The 10,223-nt window shown below is 39.1% G+C and overlaps 1 protein-coding gene across 1 annotated transcript in view; it reads right to left on the bottom strand.

Moving 5' to 3' along the window:
• LOC101310880 overlaps positions 1-10,223 on the bottom strand; it is a 1,534,871-nt gene that overhangs the window by 1,394,798 nt on the left and 129,850 nt on the right. The window lies entirely within an intron of this gene.

Here is a 10,223-nt window from a genome sequence, read left to right as displayed (position 1 = left end):
AGAGAGAGAGAGAACGTTTCAGATCGGGAGGAAGAAACGAGAGAGACGTGTGGAGAGAGATTTGTGTGTGATAATTAAGGATATATACGTCTTTTTCTTAATATTCATTAGAATTGGCACAGAGAAAAAGTTTTCATTGGAATGGGTAATAATGTTCGATAATTAGTATTAAACGGGCAATTGCTCGATCATAAATGGAGCGAGAGACAAGAAAAGAAAAAAGACATGCATGAAATTAGGGAAAAAGAAAAAAAAAAAACAAAACCAAAGCATGCATGAAAAAAAGGACAATTCTGTTGCTTGCTCTACGTGTCTAACATGCGCATCCACGCACTGACACACATCCACCGCAACCCAAACCAACCTACTTCTCTTCACCACCTTTCACCTCCTCCTCCTCCTCCTCCTCCTCCTCCTCCTCCGCCTCCCTCACACTAAACGACAACGACTCCCTCCTTATCAAGAACCTCCCGGTGGGAGGGATCCACAAGTTGAGCAGTCCATGAGGTCTCCCGGACGGCCTCCACACTTGCACCGTCAAGCACTGTATCGGATTGTCCGCCGGCTCTCTGGCGTCGCCGCCCTTCAAAACGTCGCAGAGCAGCACCCTGGCGCTCCCCACCGGCTTCTCCCTCACGTGACCGTGAGCGTAGATGTCCACATTCACCGCCGCCAGCACGTGCTCCTTGTCCGCCATCTCCTCCCTGAATTTGATCCTCACCACCTCGTTCCACGTCGGGTTGGTGCCGCCGTGCTCGTCCACGCGCGTCCTAGCCACGTGGACGTCCTTCTCCACGTACACCACCGCGTAGGCTCTCATCTGTGTTAAGTGCTTCACGTCCTTGAGGTCCTGCGCCGAGATTATTAGGACTTCTATCTCTCGGAGCTTGGCGGCTGGGGCTGTCTTGCTACTTCGCCGGAGATCAACCGCGTGGTTCATTTTTTGCGCTCTGGGGATTATTTGAGGGAGGACGAGCTCGAGAAGGATCGAGAGGGTTTGAGCTGAGTGATATATAGAAGATGGTAAGGAGCCTCATTTCGAAAGGCCCAAATAAAGTTTCATTAGTAGTGGCCCTAATCCATACATGAATAATTAGTAATATTCACCTGGTCAGTTATTGACCAAGAGATTCATGCTTAATCACCGTTAGATTTACATCCAACGATTGAAAACAAAACAACTCTACTTAAAAATAATACTCTTCACTACTAGATTTACATCCAGTGGTGACTGACCATGTATCTCTTGATCAATTACTAACAAGGTGATCATGACTGCATGAACAACACTTGGATCCATACATGATCATGTTTGTAAGCTCTACTCGGGGCACAATTCACTTTTTGGGTTGATGAGACCATAAAACACTCAAAAAGTCACATCTACATGTTTAAATCATGACGATCGATGTTGGATTGATTGAAGTTTAACACCGATCTTGAGTGGCCAAAGAAGGAAACGTTTCAACATGATACATCGATGATGATTAGTCTTTAAGTCTAAAATGTCTTTGAGTTATATATCAATAATAACAAACACTATTCATAAAACTGACATAAATACAACCATTTCAGACAACACAAGCAGTTTGGTAAATGTAATCGTAATGACTATGAAGTTATCTTTTAAAGAAAAAAAAACTTATATATGACTGTTATTTAACAAGTGAAAAGAGTGATAATAGTTTTGGAAATGAAAACTAAAATAAGTGTTTAATGTCAGTTTAGTCTATCTCAATCTCTTTGAACTAGTTATGAACCTCAAGTCCTCAATGAAAATTTCTCCTTTTTGTTATAATTTTTATAATTTATTTAAAGTGAATACATAGTCAATATACTATTCTGATAGTTTGTAAACTTGGAAGACCAAAATATTTTCTAGAGCATACTTCCTTAGCTATATGAACTCTTCATAAATGAGCAAATACACACTTGGCCCATCAAATTCTCTGACCACATAAACTCACACTTTTTTTGAGAATGCACATAAACTCACACTTGGTTTAACAAATGACACAAAATTTTCATCTTAACTCCAAATAATGGTTGTGCCCACAGAGGCAGTGTATCACATGCATAGCACTAGAACAAATTATCAAATATTCCAAACTTGTCTGGAAAGACTATTATTCCTCTAATTGCAATATAAACACAGGCTGGTACAGTGATTAGTGGAGTGAGAGAGAGAATTATATATGAGAAAACCCACACTACCACCAAATGATGTTGTTTGTGGTTAAAATAACACAATTAGCAGCTGGCACATTCTCATTAGCCAACTCCCAACAATCTTCCCTATAAATCCCACTTTGCACCTTCTCATTTCCCACAATCAAAGCCATAAAGCACTTCATCTTTGCTTACATATCCAAGAACTAGTTAGCAGAAATGGAGGGTTGCAGAATGGCTATGGTTTTCACCATCTACATCATTGTCCTTGTGAGCTTTGCTTCTTTCAAAGCCACAGTTGCTGCTGAAGAATTTGCACCTGCACCAGCTCCAATGGAAAGCAAGGCAGCAGCTCTGGGTGTTCCAGCTGCTCTAGGGGTCATCGTATCTTTGCTTGCTTGGTTCTTTTAAGCTTTTCAATTTGATTCCCATTATTCGTACTTTAAATTTGGAAGTCTTGTTCAATTGTTCTTTATAATTAAAATGATGATTTGATTTCAGTATTGCATCAAACATGTCTCCACCTTTTGCCAAGTATTTCATGATTGAAGCTAATAATTCTTACATTAGTGAGGTTTCAAGATATCACCAATCTTTATAAATGTAACAAGTTGAGACGCGACTATCTGATCATCGCACACTAAGTGAGTCAAAATGTCTGTAAATCCCACCTGTGTCTTTTGGTTTCGAGCTTTTTTGTTGGCCATTAATTATTCAATGGCTTGGAATCAAAATTCTTTTTCCCACTCTATGGCGCCTTACAGTAGGCTGCTTAATAATGAACAGAATTGTATTGTGCACAGATGTGCAGTAATGTAGTAGTTGTTTTCCATGTTGATTCGTCTTCATACATCATTCGGGTATGTTAATCTTATCTTCGCTAATGACAAACATGGACTCTTTCATAGGCGTACAAAACTTGCAATTTCTGAAAACATTACATGGATAATCAAATACAACTATTATCACTATTGTTGTTATTGCAGTACTCGTTGATGATTGATATAGTAAAATTAAAATGAACTCCATATTATGGTGCGGCATAAAATGAACAATGTCAAAATGAATAATAATACTCTTTCTTTTTTTTGTGTTAGAAAAGTCGAACCCAAGATATTGAGGATGAAAAAACCTCTTCTTCTTCCTTTTTTTTTTGTCATTTAAAAAAAAAAGAAAAGTTTTCATTCAAAATTTAAAGAACAACTAAAACGATTCAAAACGACACTAAAACGTACAGATTGCTACGTAACTGCTGCTACGACTCTGTTATTCGCATCAAAGATATTGTCTATTTGAAAAGAAGATGTACTGGCCGGTGATATATGAAAATTTTATTTCTACATTGCGGTTAATTGGCTATATGCATAAAGCCAGAAACCATTCCTTGCTCTCAAATCACCCCCATCTGCGTCGTCATTAGCATTCTTCGAACTTACATAGTTACATACTGTATGTGTTTTTGATTCGAGCTTTTCCGTTGATTATTAGTTACTCAATTGCTTGGAAAGTTGGAATCATTACTCTTTTTCCCACTCTATACAGTAAGATGCATGCCTGCTTAGTAAGTAATTAATTACGAACAGAATTGTGCAAATCTTGTTCAGTAATGAAGTAGTTGACTACTTGTTGAGGAATGTCTGTTATCTGCCTTTCTGGATTATTCGACTAGTTGACTGCTTGTTCATGATCTCGGTAATCAAGCACTACTTTCATGGAATCAAATACAACTCAACCATATGATATCAGTCGTAGGGACAATGTAATAAATTTCTTTAGCAAAGACGAGATAATGCAGTAATGCATCATAGCAAAAATAATTGCCTTACATCCTATAAAGTTCAACCCACAGATCGAGCCAGATCTATGCACATTGAGCATTTGAGCGAACTAATTTTTGCCTGCAGACATGTCAGAAATGGTTAAGGAGCTTCATGTTGTGATGCTTCCATGGTCTGCCTTTGGCCATTTGATGCCCTTCTTTCAACTCTCCATAGCCTTGGCCAAGGCCAAAGTTCATGTATCCTTTATATCGACACCCAGAAACATCGAAAGGCTCCCCAAAATCCCACCCGACTTGCAACCTTTCATAAACCTAGTCCCCATTCCCTTTCCTCCTCTGGAACCTGACTTCTTGCCGGAAGGAGCTGAGGCCAGTGTCGATGTACCCGTACAACAGTATGCAAACTTACAGGTCGCAGTTGATCTTCTCCAAACACCAATCAAGCAGTTCATTGCAGATAAAATGCCAGATTGGATTATAGCCGATTTCTTTACTCACTGGGTGGTCGACATTGCTAAAGAGTATGATGTTCCACTAGCCTACTTCTCAGTTTTCAGTGCTGCAGCCTGTGTTTTCTTTGGCCCCCCTGAACATCTCACTGGTGCAACCAGAAACGGTGTTCTCCAAACTAGACAAAGCTTGACATCTCCACGAGAATGGATCACTTTTCCTTCTTTGCTGGCATTGAAGGACTATGAAGCCGTTGAACAGCTTCTCTCTTGGGAAGTAAATAAAACTGGGATCAGTGGGATGTGTTTTACTTGGAGGCTTGCCAGGATCGTATCAGCAAGTCAAGTTTTGGCGATTCGTACTTGCAGTGAGATTGAAGGAGACTACTTGGAAGTGTACAAGAAAATTACTGGAAAGCCAGTGATTCCCACTGGTGTACTTCCTCCTGATCAACCTGGGAAAAGGGCAGAAGGGGAAGTAAACTCCGATGCGTCTATGTTTGATTGGCTTGATAAGCAAAAACCCAGGTCAGTTGTGTTTGTGGGGTTCGGGAGTGAGTGTAGGTTAAGCAAAGAACAAGTTCATGAGATGGCTCATGGGCTGGAGCTATCGGAACTGCCATTTTTTTGGGGACTCAGAAAACCCAATTCAACTAGGAGTGATGAAGCGGATGATTTTTTGCCTTTAGGTTTTACTGACAGAACATCAGAGAAAGGGCTTGTTTGCTTCGGATGGGTGCCCCAAATGGAAATTTTGGGGCACCCATCAATTGGGGGCTCTTTGTTTCATTCTGGTTGGGGTTCGGTGATTGAGACTCTGCAATTTGGGCATTGCCTTGTTGTGTTACCCTTCGTGTATGATCAGCCTTTGAATGCAAGGCTTCTGGTAGAGAAGGGTCTGGCTGCCGAAGTGAAGCGCAACGAAGACGGGTCGTTTAGTAGAGAGGAAATAGCAAAATCACTGAGGTTAGCAATGGTGGAAGAAGAAGGAGAGCAGCTGAGAAGCAATGCGAGGAAAGCTGCTGCAGTTATTGGAGATCACAAGCTGCAACATGATCACTACATTGGTGCATTCGTTAACTATCTTAAAAATAATGTCGCAAAATAAGAGGTGATGGAGCATCCTAAACTGATGGGTGTGATCACCATGCATGGAGTTACGTAGTAGCTCTGATTTTATGCTAGATTTCGAACGTGGTCCTTCCATTATTCTAGCTTTCTGTCTCTCTCTCTCTCTCTGTTTGTTTTTTCTTTCTCTTTGTTGGTGAATTGTCAAGCATTATGTTTATGAGCTTGTAAAGGAAATGGAAGGAGTGAAGCTTTGGTTCCGGTAGAGTATTGTTTATCTATATATGTCTTTGGAAAATTGGAAATAGTTCAGATCTTGTGCTTTCCACTGATCCCCTCCCGTAATCAAATGAGTAATGCTAGATGAACCACCTTTTGGTGAACCATATAGAGCTCATCTTATATGTGGCAGCTGATGTGACATAACCACATCATCAATTCATTATTATATTTCCATATTATGAATTACCAAATTCCTAGTTTGTTTTTCTTTTTAACTTTACTGAATCAGTCTTAAAAAGCTTAATTATAATAAGAGGAAATGCAAAAAAGGACTCAATGGAGGAAACCATCTGCATAAAGATCTTAAGAGCCACAATTGCACCCAATATCGATCTTTGCTGCAAGCCTGCACGTACCTAGGGTTAATCATATATCAATTCATTGTATATCATTATTGCTTTACTCTAATCAACCTTCACCTGATATTAGGGAATCCTGATCAATACCCTAAAATCAAAAGCCTTTATGATGAACTGGACGGAGGAACATTATTTTTTTCCCAGCCACTTCAGTTGTGTATAACTATATTAAAGAGTGTAAAGCCATTTCAACTTCAGCAATCCTTTAGATCCTATTATTATGGTTTATATATGATCTTAACTGCGACGTCTTCACAAGACATTCTTTTCATCTCTCTCTCTTCAACCATGTCCTCTCAAGTCTCAACCGTAGCTAGCTCTCACCTCCTCTTCAATTGGACAACTCTAATCTTCTCAATAGACAAGATCAAGAAAGTAAGCACGGAATGGAGGTTAAAGATATTTGAATGACACCAGAAACTTCTATAAATCAAATTCACTCCTCCCCCTAAACCCTATTTCTTAAATATGATATTTTCCATTTCATACTCAATAACACATAGCAGAGTTTTTGTTAAACGACGCTTGCGAAGAAAATTGAGAAGGTGTTGATAAATCGAAGAGGAGCTGATCGAGAAGGTGAGAACGGATGTGATCGACAACGTCGATTGATGAATCGAAATCATCGCGCACATAAGATCAGATCTGATCAACAATCTAAAAAGTAGAACTTAATAAAATTTGATAAATTCAAGAAAGTTTAAAAAAAAAAATCGTTATTAGGAAAAATAGAAACATAAAAAAAAAAAACAGAAATTACGATTTGATGACGTGCTTAGTCCACATCAGCTGGCACCTAAGGTGGAATTTAGGTGGTCTCCCAAAATGTGGTTTATATAGCATTACTCTAATCGAATACTAGTTTTCTCAATTGCACTAATTGGAATTTTGGTAAGTTAATTCTTCTTGGAAGAGAATTTGATTGTTCTCAATGGCATGTCAAGATATTGACTTAGCCTAGGTCAGAGAATGGAAGCATATATGGCTTTAAGGTGGACTCAACTTGTGTCCTGTACTCCTGTATTATTTTTGTGATTCTCATCTTGTTCCTTGACAATTATGTGTTTCTTGGAGTACGTAATTGCTTGCATCATATCTTCTTTAAGTTAGATATGTATCAAGGAATGTTAGGTACATGTCAATGAATATGTGTGTGTATTAGTGTATTGATCGATATCGATTGAGAACGATGTTAAATATATTGGCCTATTATTTTATATTTCACATCAGATTTTTAGGTATGTTTAATTACAAAAACATTTATCAATTATTAAGGAAAAAAAAAACTTCATCTTTCCTAAAACCTAACGCTTCTCTACTATTACTATGCATCAAAAGAAAAGAAATAAAAACCACTTCTCCAAAATTCATCACCTGAATTTCGACTACTATTGTAATCACATGTACTATTTACCAATTCATTTGTTTTTTTTAGCAACTATAGTTTTTATCTTGCATACTAAAAACTAGTTTTTATGCTATTATACTTCTACTAATTTCTTAACTTTGAAAAATTTATGTATGTTCAATATATTTTTTTTCTTCAAATTCTAGCCGATTGATGTCATATTGGAGATTTGGAGTTCGAATATAATATTACTCTTTTGATTATAAATTGAAAAATATCAAGAAAAAATTTCTAACCCAATAAAAAAAAATCTAACTGAAAATAAAAGAGATTTTTTTTTTGAACTCAAAGACAATTTTGTCATTAGTATTAAAGTAGAGGGTACGATACGAATCAATCTGTTGCCATGCATACAGAGGACAAGCAATATTATCTGATTCGTATGAGAGTTGCATCCTCATTACAAATTTCGGCTCACAAGGAGCCTAAATTCTAATAGCAAATAAATCATAGGCTAAGATCCCACCTAGAAAACTAGAAAAAGACTAAAAGAAAGATAGACTCATAACGCCATGAGAAAAAAAAAGTGCTTAGGCACAAAAGTGCTTAGAGTCCTATTTATCCAACAATCACAATATCACAACATCATCATCAACAACACAAGATCACATCATAAATTATATCATTCCACATAAATATAGATATTCCACAAGAATAATCTATCAATAATCAATAAAATTATGATCACATGAACCTCAAAATAACACATAAGGAAAACTTGTTTTATCTTACCTATAAGCCGTTGGCGATCAAGCTCATATATTTTTAAAAACAAATAATAGCAAAATATTAAATTCAACATCATAATCATTATCATCATCATATGACCATAATAAAACTTGGTTCAAAAGTGAACCTTGGTGAGATTTACTCACCTCAATATCCCGCTGCGTTTCCGCAAAACACAAGAATCAAGCTAACCACAACCTTACAAAACACCTAAAATTACACAATTAAAAACCTTAGTAAATTCTTAACAAGGAACAAGTACCCTTAACCTAAAGGTTGCCCAAAGAAGAGCAATCCTTCCTCCAAGACCTCCCAAGGTCATTGGACACTCAACCAACCAACCATACTACCTCCAAGATCAAACTTTCAAAGTTATGACCTAAAAAAACACCAAGAACAACATAGCACCTAAGCTACCAAAACCAAAACAACACTTAGCCTTCACACACATCAACACACTAGTAGCTAACAAGGACTAGCTAACACGACAACCAAAACCCCCACACTGCCCGGACGCGCCGCCACAAGCGGCGGCGAGTGAGCCCCACGCGCCACCACCAAACTCAATATTTGGGGAAACTCACAACATGAAACTTATAGATTGAAGCATGGAGAGCAACTTTAATACCTGAGGTTTCAACCAATTTGGCCGGAATTGGCCAGAAAACGCCACGAAACCCCAACCCGAAATCAAACTTCAAACCTGCAAATCCGGGCTCAAAAACCTCAAAACTTGTTTCAATCTATGCCTAGCCACTACCAGGAGGAGGAGAGGATCAAAACTCACCTAAGAGTGCCCCTCGTCGCCGCTGTATACGGCGGTTTCTACCGGTGGCATAGCAGCGCCCTTTGCCGGCCAAAAGCTTCGTTTTCGGCCTGCTACACCGAGCAGCAGCTGCCCAGACTTGAAGGGGACGTCCGTGTGAGTCGAATGGGACCGGCGACGGTCCAATCGGTGGCTGGACGACGGAGATAGCTCCGGTCAAAGTTGGGTGTGCAGGTGAGCTCGGGAGAGGAAGAGAGAGAAGAGAGAGAGCTGACTTTAGGGTTCCCAAAAATAACTCTCACACATTTTTCTACGTAGACTCTTTCCAAAACCGAAAACTAATTTCCTCTGACCATAACTTTCTCATACGACATCCGATTTACGCGTGCCGCGCGTCTATGAACTCGTATCGCCAAACTCTACAACTTTTATGAAGAAAGTTTTCGAAAATAACTTACGAAAAATAAAGTCAACTTTTTGGTCTCTTAAAAGACAAAGCACCTAAAAAAAATACTCCCGAACTTCAACTTCGCACAACCAATAAGAATTCCCATAAATATTCTTTCATTAACTCCGGAAATAATACAAGAAAAATTGATATGAAAATCTAGGGTATTATAAAAAGAACTAAAAAAAACATCCCAAAGCCCAAAAAGAAATTAAACCTAAACCCAAAACAGTTACCTAGCCCAACTTTTCTTCACAGTTGCAGGAATGACATGGAAGAGGAACACCGTAGCTGTCGCCACCGTGAGATGAAATTGCCTTCGTGAGATGTCACCACCGTGGGACGCCGCCGCCTTGTTCCACGCAGCCACAAGCATACCCCGAGGAGAAGAAACTTCATCGTCACCACGAACTTAAAGACCAAACAACATCTCCACTAAACCAAAACTCCTCCCATGAATAGACAAGGACGGAGATGGAATCGGGAAGATGAAACCAGATCTGCTTCTCGAGTCCATGGTGTCATACCTCCAACCTGCTCTGAAAAGCCACGCTAATCAAAAGCTGTTAAGAACCTCTGGCCAATTACCTCTTAAAACATTTGGTTGCTGACATATCATTCACCCGGCAACAAAGTCGTACGGCTTCAGCAGATCTAGAGACCCGCCTAGTGTTAGACCGTCGCCGGATGAAGGTGGGATTTCGTGGTTGGCGGCCGACTTAGAGAGAGAGAGAGAGAGAGAGAGAGAGAGAGAGAGAGAGAGTG

This window comes from Fragaria vesca, linkage group LG3 (genome assembly GCF_000184155.1).
Source record: "Fragaria vesca subsp. vesca linkage group LG3, FraVesHawaii_1.0, whole genome shotgun sequence".
NCBI lineage: Eukaryota > Viridiplantae > Streptophyta > Magnoliopsida > Rosales > Rosaceae > Fragaria > Fragaria vesca.
The sequence above is the reverse complement of the archived record's forward strand: the minus strand, read 5'-3'. Positions and strand labels throughout refer to the sequence as shown.